General features: G+C 44.0%; 1 protein-coding gene across 1 annotated transcript in view; it reads right to left on the bottom strand.

Annotated features, from left to right (window-relative positions):
- Window positions 1–16045, bottom strand: part of SNTB1 (syntrophin beta 1) — a 107338-nt gene that overhangs the window by 45186 nt on the left and 46107 nt on the right. The gene's annotated exons all lie outside the window — the stretch shown is intronic.

Genomic DNA, 16045 nt, shown 5'->3' on the forward strand with positions numbered 1-16045 from the left:
GTAGCCTCCTGTGTATATTTTGCTCCAGGAAGCATAGTTTGGTCAGAATTGAAGATACATGTCCAGAGTTAACATTACGCACAAACATACACACACCAAACTCAGTATGCTAATTGTTTTTAGATTTTTTCGACTTAGCAACAGTTTTAAAGAGGCAAGAATCGCTTTCCCTACAATTCAATCAAAGCCGGACGTGCTTTGACCATTCTTCAGAACGGCCACCATGCAACTGCAAAGCAGACCTACTTCTGGCCTTGCAAAGCTTAATGCTTCGTGGAGCAACTTGAGCTAAGCTCTTTAAAATGCAGAAGAGGAGAGGAAAGGGGATGGGATGTGATACCAAAGCCAGAGAGAGCAACTCAGACTGAAAACTAAACAACAGGCTGGAACATTCAGATGTGAATGCAGTTCCCAGGACATTGTCAACAAGAGTAAAACATCCTTCCACTTCGCCCTGCCAAGTCCCAGGTTCTGTTTCTCATTTTTCAATTCTTAAATGCAGCATGTCCCAGTTGAAAATCAATTTGTAATTTTATTTTATTTTAAAAAGCAAAGCCTGCATGAAAACTGGCATGGATTTTTTTGGTGACATTTTGCTCAAAAATAGGCGGCTTCTTCTTCTTCTTTTGCAAGCCATTTCCTTGAATATGATACATTTTTGTATGCAACTAATCACTAATATATTGATTTTTGTGTGCGCTTAGATTATATACTTTTTTGGGCAGGAAAACCACAATGCAAAATTCAGGAGTGCAAATGTGAATAACCACGTTTTAACATAAAATCAATTGAATTGTGCTACCACAATTCCAATAGTGCATAGGGTTGTGCATTTTCTGGAGTTCTGTTGCTCCAATACACCACAAAACTACTCTATTTCTCTATTAAAATATTATTCTGCTGCCTTCTTTCCTTCATCCTTACTACATTTGTCAATTTAAACATGTACAATTTCTCATAAGTGCACAATCCAGTCATCAATTGTTGGGAGTTCTTATTTTCTTCCAATTTGCAGTAATCAACATTCGAGATGCAGTTAAGAGATGCTCTCACATTGTGATGCCTTCAGACAACACTGAGTGCTTTACAAAACTGGACAATACAATCAAGGTGTCTAATAGTAATTGATAACCTGTTATAATTTCAATTTTGTTTATTATGTCTATACAAATTTTCTTATTTTGGGACAAAACCAGAAAATAGGGTCCATATCTGCATTTGCTGTCTGACAGCTCCAGCACATATTCCTAATATTCCTATAAATACCTTCAAGCCTTTTCAGACTCTGAAGATCTGGCAATAGCCAGCGGTGAATGATCCTAACACCTTCCCGAAGGGTACAGAATTTTTCAGAAATACATTCCTGTTTCTTTTATGATTTGAAGTCCAAGCAACCTGATTTTCTATAAAGCTATTTTTATTCATTGTACTCCAACTGCCTTTCTGAACTTGAAGCTTCTATATCTACCTATGGCTTTAAATGCTTTATGTTACACCATAACCCGAAAGTGTCCTGGAAAAAAGAAGGGCATCCCATTTTTTTCTCATGAGAGGATGGCAGCCATTTTGGGCACCATGATCTCATGTGATTTCATGCTACGATTTCACCCTGAAAAAGTACTGGGAGGGGGGCTGTGATCTTGCACGGTGCCTCAAAACACATTTTTGGGCGCTGTGCCTGATAAAATGCTTTTTTCAAGGGGAGGGGATCACGGTGTGAGATTGTGTGAGATCACAGCGCCCAAAATGGCCGCCCTCTCGTGAGAAAAAACAGGAAGATGGCGTCCCAGAAGATCATTTTTGCCTTTGATGTGTTGGAAGCTATGATCGCACACCTGGTAAAAGGATGTTTTGGTCTTACACAGGAAACATGATACACCAGAGTGAGTCTGGTGTCTCCAAATTCCAGATGGGTCAAAAGCATGAAAGAGCAGCAAATAATGATGACATCTGTCGTATGAACTTTGCATTTTTACTGCCCATCTGAAGGTGCAAGGCTGGGAGGTTGGTTATGAGAAGCCCCAATTGCCCTCCTTCCTTGCACTTCCTACTTTAAAAGGCCAAATTCTGTATTACAAATCCCACATACAGACAGGTATTGATGGCCATGTTTCATTTTCATATTAGCTGGCCTCTTGTCCTGTCAGGACAGGATGCATTGTGGCTTTCAAAGAAGTTCAATAAAGTTTATCAAGTGGGCAGGATCCGTTCTTGTTTATTACACCAAGTGTTTTGACAGCCAACCGTACAGTGGTACCTCGGGTTACAAACACCTCGGGTTACAAACACTTTGGGTTACAGACTCCGCTAACCCAGCAGTGGTACCTCAGGTTAAGAACTTTACCTCAGGATGAGAACAGAAATCGCGTGGCAGCAGCGGGAGGCCCCATTAGCTGAAGTGGTACCTCAGGTTAAGAACAGTTTCAGGTTAAGAACGGACCTCCGGAACGAATTAAGTTCATAACCAGAGGTACCACTGTATTAGGAAATGCCCATTCTGCCTCAGTCTCTGTTTTGTCTCTGTATGGATATTGGGTCATCATTTGTAATAAGCTGAGATTTAGCACAGCCTTTGCCAGTCCTGGTGCCCCATTGGGTGGTTGTTGTCTTTTTGGATTACAAATCCCCCCAGCCAGCATGGAGTTGTGCAAGAGGTGTACTCCAGAAACATCTGGAGGGCACCAAGGTTGGTTAGACCTAACCAGTGTTAGAAATTAGCCAGGCGCATTTTGCGACTTGTGTGGCTCCACTTGCAACCAGATGGAGGTCTCTGGATGCCAGGCTGGGCATCTGTATCTGGCTGGCTTACTTTCTTAAGCAAGTAAGCAGAAGACGTTATTTGCTGCATTTGTATTCCACCATTTTCTCCAAGGTGTCTATGGTTCACCCCCATTCCTCAGTGAATCCCTACAACAACCCTGTGAAGTAGACTAAGAGGCTATGACCAGTGAGCTTCATGACTGAGTGGGGGATTTGAACCCTGATCTCCCAGCTTCTAGTCCGACACTCTAACCACTACACCACCCTGGCTTCCTGGAGCACTTCTGCAATGGGGCAGCTCTATAAATTAAGTTGGTAAACAAACATGGCGAAAGCAACAGGTCACTTAGAGAAGGACCTGACATATTTTTTCTTGAAGCTTGAATTTGTTTTATTCTGGATTGTTTTAGTTGATGTTTCAATAAGTTGGAAACCGCTTTGAGATGTTTTTCTTTAAAATAAAAAGTGGAATAGAAATGTAACAAATAATAAAAAATAAATTTCATTGCAAAAAAAAGGCACCTAGACATTCGTGTTGCGGCGACTGCAACATAGGTGTACTGTTTTTAACACTTGATTGGGAGCCGCCCAGAGTGGCTGGGGAAACTCAGCCAGATGGGTGGGGTATAAATAATAAAGTATTATTATTATTATTATAGGTTTAAGGTGCCCTTTGGTGATTAGCTTACATATCTGGGTTCCTAACACTTCCTCGGTTTATCGGTTCCAACCTGATCCAACGCTTACAGACACATGCAGGCTAAAAGTGCCATCTAAAAAACTCACATCGCTGACCCCACAACCTCTTTCAGGCAGAAGCTCTAATCACCACATACTAATTAATAATCCACGGTCTCTTTGTGTATGGCAAATTACAAAAAAAACCTCAATAATATTGCGGTCAAGCAATTAAAATTCCAATGCTCAGTTCCTTCCTCATCCCCACTGCCGGTACTTTCACCCTCCACGCCGAAAATGACAGGAAACGAGGAAGCGGCAGTTGAACAAATTAATCCTCTGGCACTTGCCGAGGGCTTGGCGATTGTTGCTTGCTTTGCAAGGCAAGGCAGAGCTGTTGTGTCAAAAGAGCACTTCATTTGTGCGCAATCCTGCAAGCCCTGAAAACATTTCCACAATTAATCCTTTGTTACTATTCGCAGATGACATTTGGGGAGTTGGAGGGGGGGCGGAAGCAAAGAAGAAAAGCATGCGTCCAACGAAGGGAAGTCAACACGGCAAATTTGATCAAATATATCAGGCTAAGGAGCTTCTGGAGCGTCTTATGACTCGTGCAGGTTAGCCAAAAGCAGCAACAAAAGGGACTACAGTTCATTGTCTGGGGAGGGCCTGTAGCTGAGGGGTGGGACAACTGCTCTGCATGTAGAAGGTCAGGATCAAACCCCCAGCATCTCCAGTTGGAGCTGTGTACATAAACAGAATATTATCAATCAAAGATCTGATTAAGAGCCATCAGCCCAGCTTAAAGGAAGTCGTCGTTTGGCAGCAGTCGCCTATTGAGATCCTTATTCTTCTTCGGTGATCATAGCCGAGTAAGATTGTCTTCCATAAACAAAGTTTTTAAAGTGAGTACATAAGTGACTGTGGAGGCCAATTCTGGATCCACACGTCCTTCCACAGTGGGGACATAGGTTTACGGACGGGAGTTAGTCACGGTGAGCGTTTGCCAAGCATGCCTTCCTCTTAGCACATTTCTCCCTTTCGTCCTGAGTTCAAGCGTCTTCAAAGAACCATGACACCGTTGGTAAAGGCTGTTCTCCATGAATGATGGTGGCCACAACCTCCTCAAGCAAAAAACTTGGGATGGAGGATCGCCTTGAGCCTGCAGAATGCCAGAATCCCATCAGAACCGACTGCATCAGGGCGTGTTTCGTCAAGCATCATGCTTCCTGCAATATTTGACGCCCACCATCGGTACGTATGCCCTCAGTGCAACCTTTGAGCCAAAACAGGTGGGCCAACCTTGATCAGTAGCTTAGGACCTGGCGTCAGGTAGACTACCCCTGAACATGGAGGCTCTGTAACCTGTCGCGTATTACTGAGTGGGGGAAGCACATATTGTTAACCCCACCCCACCCCCCAGTTTTAAAGCCTATGCATGTAGGATCTCCTCCAATGGTCTCTCTGGTACATGGCAGAAATTCACAGAAGCCTGAGAAAGAAGCAACAAGGGTTTAAAGGTAAAGTGACCCCTGACCATTAGGTCCAGTCGTGACCGACTCTGGGGTTGCGGTGCTCATCTCGCTTTATTGGCCGAGGGAGCTGGTGTACAGCTTCCGGGTCATGACTAAGCTGCTTCTGGCAAACCAGAGCAGTGCACGGAAATGCCATTTACCTTCCCGCCGGAGCAGTACCTATTTATCTACTTGCACTTTGACGTGCTTTCGAACTGCTAGGTTGGAAGGAGCAGGGACTGAGCAACGGGAGTTCACCCCGTCGTGGGGATTTGAACCGCCAACCTTCTGATCGGCAAGTCCTAGGCTCTGGGGTTTAACCCACAGCGCCACCCGCATCCCAGGTTTAACAAGGGTTTACGGAGGGCAAAACATGCAGCCACCTTTGCAAAGCTGCCCCCCCAAGGCCCCAATACTGGGTAGCAGAGAGACCTCCGCTGCTCTCCTTTCTCTCACTACATAAAACCTATTTCTGTTTTACCAAGTCAGATGAGCAACTTGATAATTCACAAGGGACTTGCCCTTTACGGCGCAGAAATGCCACATACCAGGAGTTCAGGCATAGCGCTTTCAGTATGTTTGAGTGAATCTCAAATATTTGCAGAGCAGCATGGCAGGGAACGCCAGGAGTTGCGAAATAAGACAAACTTCTGCTCGCAAAATACTTTAAAAAGAAGTTTTCTGTTCATGGGTACCTAGCCATAAATTCAGAATCTTTCTTGGCTGCAAAGTAATTTATGCTTCCTACAGTTGAAATATTTCATTGCGTTTCATGTTGAGCATTTGGACCCCCCTACCTTTGAATATTTCATTCCCAAGTTGGTAGGCAACCTCTGTCTTTCCAGATGTTACTAGACTCTTAACTCCCATCAGCCCCTGCCAGCATAGCCAAAATAGTTTTAAAAAATCAATTCAGGTAAGATAGGAGAGAAAGTATAAGAGGGCGAGGGGGACCATGAATCACTATCGTAGCACTGAAGGATGAAAGTTGTTCAGTAAGTTTACACAACCAGGAACTTGGTTTATTATGCTACAAAATAATGAAAGCTACAGGACGCTTCTACTGCATATTGAGATGAACGTCTTTCACCATACCCCATCTCAACAAAGGATCCTTCACTTTGACAGGGTCATAACAATGAAAGCTCATTGACAAATATCTGTATATAGACTAATAATGTATTTAGCCCAATTTTCATCCCACTGAACATTGACTTCACTTTCCCATGCTTAAATGTACTGGCAGTCTCATACCCAGCATAGCTCAGGAATCCTAAGAAAGCAAATGATTTGCGCAGTTCCTAATCAATGATTAAAATCAGTGTGGTTTTGAAAGGCTCCACAGAAGCATAGAATTGCAGAGTTGGACCCCAAGAGTCATCTAGTCCCATCCCCTGCAGTGCAGGAATCGTTTTGTCCAACATGGGACTTGAACCCACAACCCCAAGATTAGAAGTCTTGTGCACTACCGAATGAGCTATCCATCCACCATCTTAATTTAAAATGGCATTCAACTGTATACAAACACAGACCCAAACCTGCTCCTTGGTCTTCGGAAACTACCATGCAAAATTGGGTTACAATACGTTGAGAGCTGTACAAATAAACAGCGAGCAGACGAGTCACTTTGCAAAATAAACAAGCAGACTAGCGGAAGGTACCCAGAGTCGCCTGGGAATTCTAAAGGGCCCAAAATTGCTGTGATTTATAAATTGAGCATTTTGGCCGCCATTTTCTGAACCTTTTCCAACTCTACAATGTCCTTTTCGAGGCGAGGCAACCAGAACTTTGCACAGTACATCAAATGTGGTTGTGCCATTTGTACAATGGCATTATGATATTGGCAGTTTCACTAAAGAAAAGGAAGGAACTTTTCATCACATGTGGTGGGAATGTAAAAAAGTGAAAAACTTCTGGGAAATGATTTATAATGAGATGAAAGATGTTGAAATATACATTTATTAAGAAACCAGAAGCATTTTTACTTGGCATTGTAGGAGATGATATTAATAGACAGGATTGTAAATTGTTTTTATATGCAATGACAGCAGCAAGAATATTACTGGCACAAAAATGGAAGCAAGAAGAATTAGCGACAAAAGAAGAATGGAGGATGAAGTTGATGGACTATGCAGAATTAGATAAATTAACAGGAAGGATTCGAAACCTGCGGGATCAGAGATTCTTAGCAGACTGGAGTAAATATATGAACTATCTGAAAAGTAATTGTGATGAACAAATTATGCTAGTAGGACTGCAAGAAGTTTTGTAAGGTGAATTATTTGAAATATTGCAAGAAAGACTATGAAGAGAATTATTAGTTAAGGATAATTAGATGTAATACAGAAATTAAGAATAAGTGATAAAGAACGGAAAATCATCAGAGGTGTTGACGGAAGTCTAAAATATTGTATGAGATGAGAAGTTATGTTGTATGACTGTTGGAACGGATATGTTAAAAAATCAATAAAAATGTATATATAAAAGTTTCACTATCAATTCCTTTCCTGGCATTTTCAGTGAGCTATTAACGATGACCTCAAGGTCTCAGTAAAAAGTGTGGAGAGCTGAAGGAGGAAGTTGGATGAGCGAAACTCTTTCCCGCTTCCTCTTTCAGTTCTGTGTGCTTTTTCAAGGCTCAGGTGTGTTCTACCTTTTACCCAGATCCCTTGGAAAAGTGGTATGTCTGCATGTGTGTTTCCTTGGGTGACCTGATTTGGGGAGGTGGGGGGGAGGAGTGATCAGAGGAGATGACGCCAACAACACTCGCTCTAAAATCCACATGTGCACACAAGCCAAAATAGCTGGCAACCTCTGGTTCGAGGCCAGTTTCCTTGTTCAAACTTGGATTGTGACAAATTTCCTGTTGGTGCACTATTTCTGGGCATTTGCATGCTCACGCAACAGGATCTTTCCAATTGCTGCATTTTGGACTGCAACGACTTTTCCCCTAGGGGGGAAAAATTGCTTAATATGTCTAGGCAGGTTTTTTTCATTGTCTGGAAACACATTATGTAATCTGGGTGTTTTACTGAAGTCGTTCCTGATTCTTGGGCCCTGCTGTCATACGATAACCCTTTGTCCCTCCACCAGTTTTCGCTTTGCCGTAAGACCATTTATCGGGATTATATGAGTGAGCAAATTGGAGAACGGAGGCGCCTGTATGTCACATGTTCTTGGCAACGAGACAGTATTTGTCTTACCTTCTAACAATCACCATTTATCTCAATTAGCCTTGGTGTTAGGGATACTTACATAACTTGAAGATAACCCTTATCGTTACATCCGTACGGCATGAGCTGGCAAGTGTCATTATTCATTCGGAATCTCTTGCCTGAACATACTGAGGACTAGGAACAGAGGCCCACTCTTCAAATACCGTCAGAATAATGCCGGTAATCAGAGAATTGCAAGTTAATTTAATTTACTGGTAGATCTCTGTCTGATCTGGAAAGATTTCTGATTCCCATGTCTTTAGCTGGAGAGGAGCTAAAAGTTGTGCTTTTGTCTGTGTGCTCCAGTTCTGGTGCTCAAAGCAAATTCCTGGACTCATAGTTCTTTGACTTGCACATCTTTTGAACCAGGTTCCCTCAGAAGTTTGGGAAAGGAGGCCTGGAAGAGGGCTATCTTTGTGGCAACCTCTAGATCAGGGCTTCCCAAAAAATAGGTCTCCAGCTGTGTTTGGACTACAACTCCCATCATCCCTAGCTAGCAAGACAAGTGGTCCGGGGTGATAGGAATTGTAGTCCAAAAACAGCTGGAGATCCTTTTTGGGGGAAACCTTGCTCTAGATTGTGGAAGACTCTCACGCACCCCCAAATAGATGAATCTAGCATCTTCATTGTATAGCTTCCACCCCATGCCGAAAACACGCCACTTACCCACGGGTATTTGAGAGTTAAGGTATTTTTGTTTCTGTGTGACCCACCTCTGTTGTTGATTTTATGCTGTTCTGCTCCATTTGGAACGGTTTTGCTTGTTTTATAATTGCAACTCTTTAATCCGTCTTTTTATAATTGTCTATTCCGTTGCTGCAACCTGCCTGGGGACCTGATGGCGAAGGCGGGGAAGACATTTTGGGTTGCATTCAGTGTTTGTCATCCTCAAAGTAGATACACAGGTCCATTAATTTCAAGGGTCTACTCTGAGCATTAACAACACAAGATGCTACCTTGCTCTCTCTCTCTACTGTATAGTGTAAAAAACCACCCCAAAACAAGGCAGAGTCCACAAGCCTTGAGTCCACCCAAAAGTACATTAACAAGAAGTTTAAAAATTTAGCTGGGAAGCTTTCTGGAGTTTGTCCTTATTCTCCAACTTCCCTGACCTTTTGTCTCGTTTTTTAAAAGATGGTGAACCTGCAGGGAGAAGTTTGTGTTGCTTACTTTAATCTCTCTCTCTCTCTCTCTCTCTCTCTCTCTCTCTCTCTCTCTCTCTCTCTCTCTCTCTCTGGTGTCCAGCATCTATTAGTGCTTTTTGGGGGGTTGGACTATATGACCCTTGGAGACCCTTTGAATCCTATGAACTCGGGGCACCAACTCTGTCCAGCACATTCACCATCTGAGCATGAACCAGAAAAAGACAGATAGTTACAGGGAACCAGTTACAGGGAACCAGGCAGAGATAGTTACCGTATCTTTCGCTCTATAAGATGCACCAGACCACAAGATGCACCTAGTTTTTGGAGGAGGAAAACAAGAAAAAAAAAATTCTGAATCTCAGAAGCCAGAACAGCAAGAGGAATCGCTGCACAGTGAAAGCAGCAATCCCTCTTGCTGTTCTGGCTTCTGGGATAGCTGCGCAGCCTGCATTCGCTCCATAACACATACACACATTTCCCCTTACTTTTTAGGAGGGAAAAGGTGAGTCTTATAGAGCAAAAAATACGGTACAGGGAACCAGGCAGAGGGCCTTCTCGGTAGTGGCACCCTCCCTGTGGAACGCCCTCCCACCAGATGTCAAAGAGAACAACAACTACCAGACTTTTAGAAGACATCTGAAGGCAGCCCTGTTTAGGGAAGCTTTTAATGTTTGATGTATTACAGTATTTTAATATTTTTTTTTGGAAGCCACCCAGAGTGGCTGGGGAAGCCCAGCCAGATGGGCAGGGTAAAAATAATAAATTATTATTATTATATTATTATAGACAGAGAGAGAGAGAGAGAGAGTAATACTTTAGATTCCACTGCTCTCATTGACTATTAAGGAATGAGACAGCTTAGTTGGTAGAGCAAGAGACTTATAAACTCAAGAGTCATGGGTTTGAGACTCACGTTGGACAAAAGATTCCTGCATTGCAGGGGGTTCGACTAGATGATCTCTGTGGTCCCTTCCAACTCTACAATTCTATGATTCCATTATACGCCTGGATGTATAATGCCTTATATATCAGCCCCAATCCTCTCCAAAGCCTTGTCATCTAGGAAAGGACAACAGAATAAAACAAACAGTGCTGGTTGGCATCAGCAAGCTGGCCTTTAGGGTCCTTGCCACTGTCAATTTGTCTCCTGGTTTTTAAAGGACAACAACGAAGTCCTAGCTTTCCCGCAAATGTCACAGCGAGATAAACAATTTAACATTTATAATGTCTCTCATCTGCAGTTTCTCAGATCTCTCTCACCTGCATGCAAACACACACACACACACAAGTTCCCTGGGTGCTCCAAGTGTTAACCTGAGGAACTATTTCTGGGTTAGCGGAGTCTGTAACCTGAAACGTATGTAACCTGAAGCGTATGTAACCTGAAGCGTATGTAACCGAAGGTACCACTGTAATAGTAATAGTAATAGTAGTAGTAATATCCCGTGGGGAAAATGGCACATAGACACTGATAATGCCAAGGTTGCAAGTTCAATCCCTGTATGGGACAGTTGCAAATTCCTGCATTGCAGGGGGCTGGACTAGATGATCCATGATCCTCAGGGTCCCTTTCCAACTCTATAATTCTATGATTTATCTATGATTCTGTTGTGGTGACTGCAACCTAGCTTTAACGTGCGGCTAGTTTGCATATCCGAGTTTCTAACACGGACTGTAATCCAGACAAAGTGAGGCAGGAGTGAATCACACCGAAATCAATAAAGTTTTAATACTTAGCTATGTGATCATGTTTGCACACACAACTTGTGCACTTAACTCCCACTTCAATCAAGGGATGACTCGCAGGTGCGAAGCAGCTTGCAGCAAAGATACCAGAATATTTCTCTAACCACGGTTTAAATCACGAGGGGAATGCGGTTGTATGACTAGCACCTAAAACTTCAGCTGCAAAGTTTGGTGTCCAGGAGAACTAGAAACGCATCCTGGCTTCCAGACGATTGGGGAAATCATCTGCTTTGCATGCAGAAGGTCCCAAGTTCAAGTTGCAGTATCACTAGATAGGGCTGGGAATGTCCCCTGCCTGAAACCATGCAGAGATGCTGTCAGTCAGTGTTGACAAAGCCTCTCCTCCTCCCAGAGGGGAGGGATTGTGAGCGGGAGTAGCCTCCTGATTGGTTCTGCTGCCGCAGCCAAGCCTCCCAGCCAACCAATAGGGCCGGCTGGTGTGCAGGGCTAAATGCATTTAAACAGCCGCGGCAGCCCTCTTCTCTCATTCTGTTCCTGTTCTGAATCGTGCAGTGGCCCGCAAGCTGCTATATATGAATGGCCATGTGACTGCACACCCTGACATCCGATTCAGCGATGTGTTTTTTGTTATGTACTGAAGTTCTCACCCTGGGCCAGCAGGGGGATACTGTAGATAGTTATGCAAATAAGGGATCGAAAGTGACGTTCAGTGATTGGATAGTTTTAGAAAATTGTTACAGTTACGTTGTACTGGAGCTCTATATAAGCAGGCTGGCTGAACCCTTCAGTTCAGTTCTGTTCCGGCCGCTGAATAAACAAGAGCTGTTTGAAGAATCGCTATGTTGTCTGATATGTTCACCCACAACTTAACATTTTTGTTTCGTGACGACGGCGTCCATCTTTCTGATCAAGGAAATGATGTGTGGTTGGCAGACATAATCAGAAGTATTAGGAATTGGTTGCAGCTGTGAGGGTATTGGCGGCAAGCTTTTTGGCTCGGGTGGCAGTTAGGCATTGGAATATGTGTGCTGTGTTGGAGGATTGGGTATGCGCCATCATCTACCCCTCCTCTTTTGGGTATTCTGTTAAAGGAATCCGGCGGTCGTGGATCCTGTCCAATGCGCTGCTGGTGGCTAGGGCCATGTTATGACCCCTGGTGACATCATGGGGGAGCTTCCAGTTGTATTTGCACCAACAAGCTCCTCCCATTGGTTGTTAACCCTGATATGACTCTCGGCTGTGTGGGGTGGAGTCTTGTATCGCTGTTTCATCCAATGCCTAAGCCAGTACTACTCACATGCTGTAACCAATAAAAGTTGTGGCCTAATTTTGCCCATTAACCTAAAATAACATGTCTGTGTGTCTTATTATAATCCTATGCGGGTGGAGGGTCCTCGACTCACAATGCTGAAGTCGATGGGCCAATGGTCTGACTCTGTGTACGGACATTCCCTAAGTTCCTAACAGCTTGCAGGCAAAAAAGAAAAGTACTCCGTTTATTCAGCAAGACAAATTCTGAACGCTTGATTTAAACGATTATATTTCACATTTTTAAATTTCCCTGATTCTGCCAGGATGTGTTACTCTGCCCAAGGATGTTGACTCTCGCCTGCTGGGAATCGTTTTATATGCTTCCACTGAGTTCTAAGAAAACGATACTGCAGTTTCCAGACAATTCATCTTCCTGAGTCACTGCCTCTTATCAGATAACCGTTGCCGGCGCAGTCCTTTTAACACCTGTCCTTCCCAAATTGGTGTTCTTATCTTGCTATTATGGTAAGGTTAAACCGATAGTTCTGCTTCTTGCGTTCCATGTGAGAAACCTTAGTGCATTTTCCCAGCAAAGAATACAGAAAGCCAGGATCAGTAAACAGGAGAACCAAACACTAATAAAGGTTTTTCCTAAACTGTGCTGCACACTACAGGGCTGCCGGCTTGAACGCCAGGTTTCCCCTCTTGAGGGGAAAAAAAAAACCTCCCTGCACATAGAAAATTAGCACAGCCGTCACCCTGACATGCTACTCTTCTATGTGCAGGGAATGTTTGCATGTGGGGTTAGCAAACAAGCATGCGACTCGCACTTCTGTAGCCCCAAGTGTCATGTTCTTTGAAAAGCTTTGTCTCTTTATACTGCTGATTGTACTACAGCTGGATCTAGACACACACAAAAAAAAGTTTCAGGAAAAGCGTGTTGTAAACCTCATAATGGGAAATAATGCTGGCGAAAGATGGAACTCTGGTGTCACCGTGTTATAACACATTTAAAGCGCTTTTTCTTTACTAATGTAGCTGAGTTCTGCCTTTGGTTCAAAAGTCAGAGTTAGAAAGGACCATAAAGGGTGTCATGGACTCCAAAGCAGGACCAAAAAATGGAAAGAAGTCCCAACAAAGGAAGAATGGATACAAAAATTATGGAATATGAAGAAATGGCAAAACTTACCGGAAGAATAAGAAATCAACAAACTTTTTATAAAAGAATGGAAATGGTTTATTGAATATTTACAAATAAATTGTAAACAGATAATCTCCTGCCCTCTTTCCACAGCTGTTGAAGAAGGCAGGGTAACCTCAACACTAGTCGTGCAGAGAATCAAGTTCAAAGTACCATATTTTTTCACACTTTTTTCCTCCTAAAAAGTAAGGGGAAATGTCTGTGCGTCTTATGGAGCGAATGTACTGGACGGCAGAGGGATCCCTCGGCTGCCGCTGCAGTCGTGAGCTGAGGGATGCCTCCAGAGTCGGAGCCAGGGCTCCCGTCCATCACTCACTGTGAAGCCAGCAGAGCAACAGCCGCTCTGCGAGGCAGGAGTAGGGCAGGAGTGAGGCAGGAGTAGGGATGGACGGGAGCTATGGCTCCCATCTGCCCCTCCTCCCGCCTCACAGTAAAGCAAGGTGGGAGGAGGGATGGGCAAGCAAAGTGAGAGCTGTGCAAAGCGGGACAGAAGCCATGTAAGCGGCTCTCGCTTTGCTTGCTTTAAAGCAAGAAAAGTGAGAGCCGCTTACACGCTCTGCGCAGAATATTTTTTTCCTTGTTTTCCTCCTCTAAAAACTAGGTGCATCTTATGGTCAGGTGTGTCTTATGGAGCAAAAAATACGGTGATCTCAGAAGACCCTCAGAAGAGTGGAGAGAGGATGCTCATGGCAAAACCAAATTCTGCCTGGCTACCAAGGCAAGGCTAGATTTAGGATCATAAAGCTGTAGAGCTGGAAGGGACCACAAGGGTCATCAGTGTCCAGTCCCCTGCAATGCAGGGATCTTTTGCCCAACGTGGGAATAGAACCCACAACCTTGAGATTCAGAGTCTCATGCTCTACCAGCTGAGCTATCCCAGCTGGAAGAGAAGTGGCCTGCTGGATCTGCCCAAGGGCCCATCTTGTCCAAGCGCACTCTGCCTTCCTTCCGTTTCCAGCAACTGATTTTCAGAAGCATCACTGCCTCTGACTGCGGACGCAGAGCAGATTCACCAAAACCGGTACCCATGGATCAGCTGACCCACCGCAAGTCACAACACTGCACCAGATCCCAATTCTTAACCGTTCCGCACTAAAACAAACACCGCTTCAATCTTCCAAAGGGAAATCTGAGGCCAAAGAGGAGATTCCGTTCTACCGGACATACAATCCACTCCCTAGCTGCAAGGCCAGGTCTTGATGTCCGTGAGAAAGAGTGGGAAACATCCCTGGTATTTAAGCTCATATTTTATCACTTGCTCCGCTCAGGTCCTGTTTCGGAACAAAAACACAGCTGCAATGTTAGATGAACTGGTCGGGACGGCTTGTTACGGCCACGCTCTGCACAGGAAGGAAAGAGGCTCCTTGATTATTCCATAAAATGTTGCCTTTACGACACTATCTAAACCATAAAAGCAAACCGTCTTATCTCAGGTTTCCCCCCCTCACAGGCTGCATTCGTCCTTCCCTTCAAAGGAAGCAACATTATATTAAAAACGAAGTCGGGATCTCTCCAGGGTCGTTTAAAAGAAGAAGAGTCCAGGCAGACAGACAAAATTCGCTGTGGCTTTCCTTTCTAGAGATTTTACCCGCTGCAAATTCATTTAGAGAACACCACAGAGGCAGTTTGGCCTGAGGGGAACTGGAATCTATGATCTGCCAAATGCCAAAGGTTATAGGGTCTCTCTCCTCATGTCCCTCTCTCCTATGATTCTTTATTCCTTGAAATAAATATCCATGATATACTTATTCTGGCATCTGACACACACACACACACACACAAATTTCCACTGAGAATCTAAACTTTTTACAAAAGAAAGTAACACCAAATTTCTAGCCCTTTTCGTAATACTTGCGCGACTGTGACCTGGTTTGGATGTTAAACCCTAAATCACAGGTTTAGCATTATGTGCATGAACTTGATCCTGTCTCTTCTTCCAGTATGGCCAAGATGAGGAAACAGAAAGCAGCTACTTCCATTTTCAACTAACTTCAACTTGCAGTTTCACTCAAAGTAGGAACTCTGGTTTTAAGGCTTGGCTTGTGGTCAGAGAGGTTATCCGGGGCAAGGCTGAGTCGAGATGTCCGTGAGACGAGGCACTTTGGGCTGCCTCTGACTTGCATGAGCAATTCCAAGTCCATTATGGTGGGGGCTTCTCCATGGGGTCTGACACCTCACTCGGTAGAGCGTGGGAATCTTAATCTCAGGGCAGTGAGTTCGAGTCCCAGTTGGGCCGAAAGATTCCTGCATTGCCAGGGGTTAGACTTCAGGGGTCAGCAAACGTTTTTAGCAGGGGTCCGGTCCACTGTCCCTCAGACCTTGTGGGCGGCCAGAAAATATTTTTTGGGGGGAGGACACAAATTCCTATGCCCCACAAATAACCCAGGGATGCATTTTAAATAAAAGCACACATTCTACTCATGTAAAAACATCAGGCAGGCTCCACAAATAACACAAAGATGCTGTTATGTACTGAAGCTCTCACCCTGGGCCAGCAGGGGGATACTGTAGATAGTTTAGGTCCACATATGCAAATAAGGGATCGAAAGTGACATTCAGTGATTGGATAGTTAC

This window comes from Podarcis filfolensis (genome assembly GCF_964270895.1).
Source record: "Podarcis filfolensis genome assembly, chromosome: 7".
NCBI classification, from domain to species: domain Eukaryota; kingdom Metazoa; phylum Chordata; class Lepidosauria; order Squamata; family Lacertidae; genus Podarcis; species Podarcis filfolensis.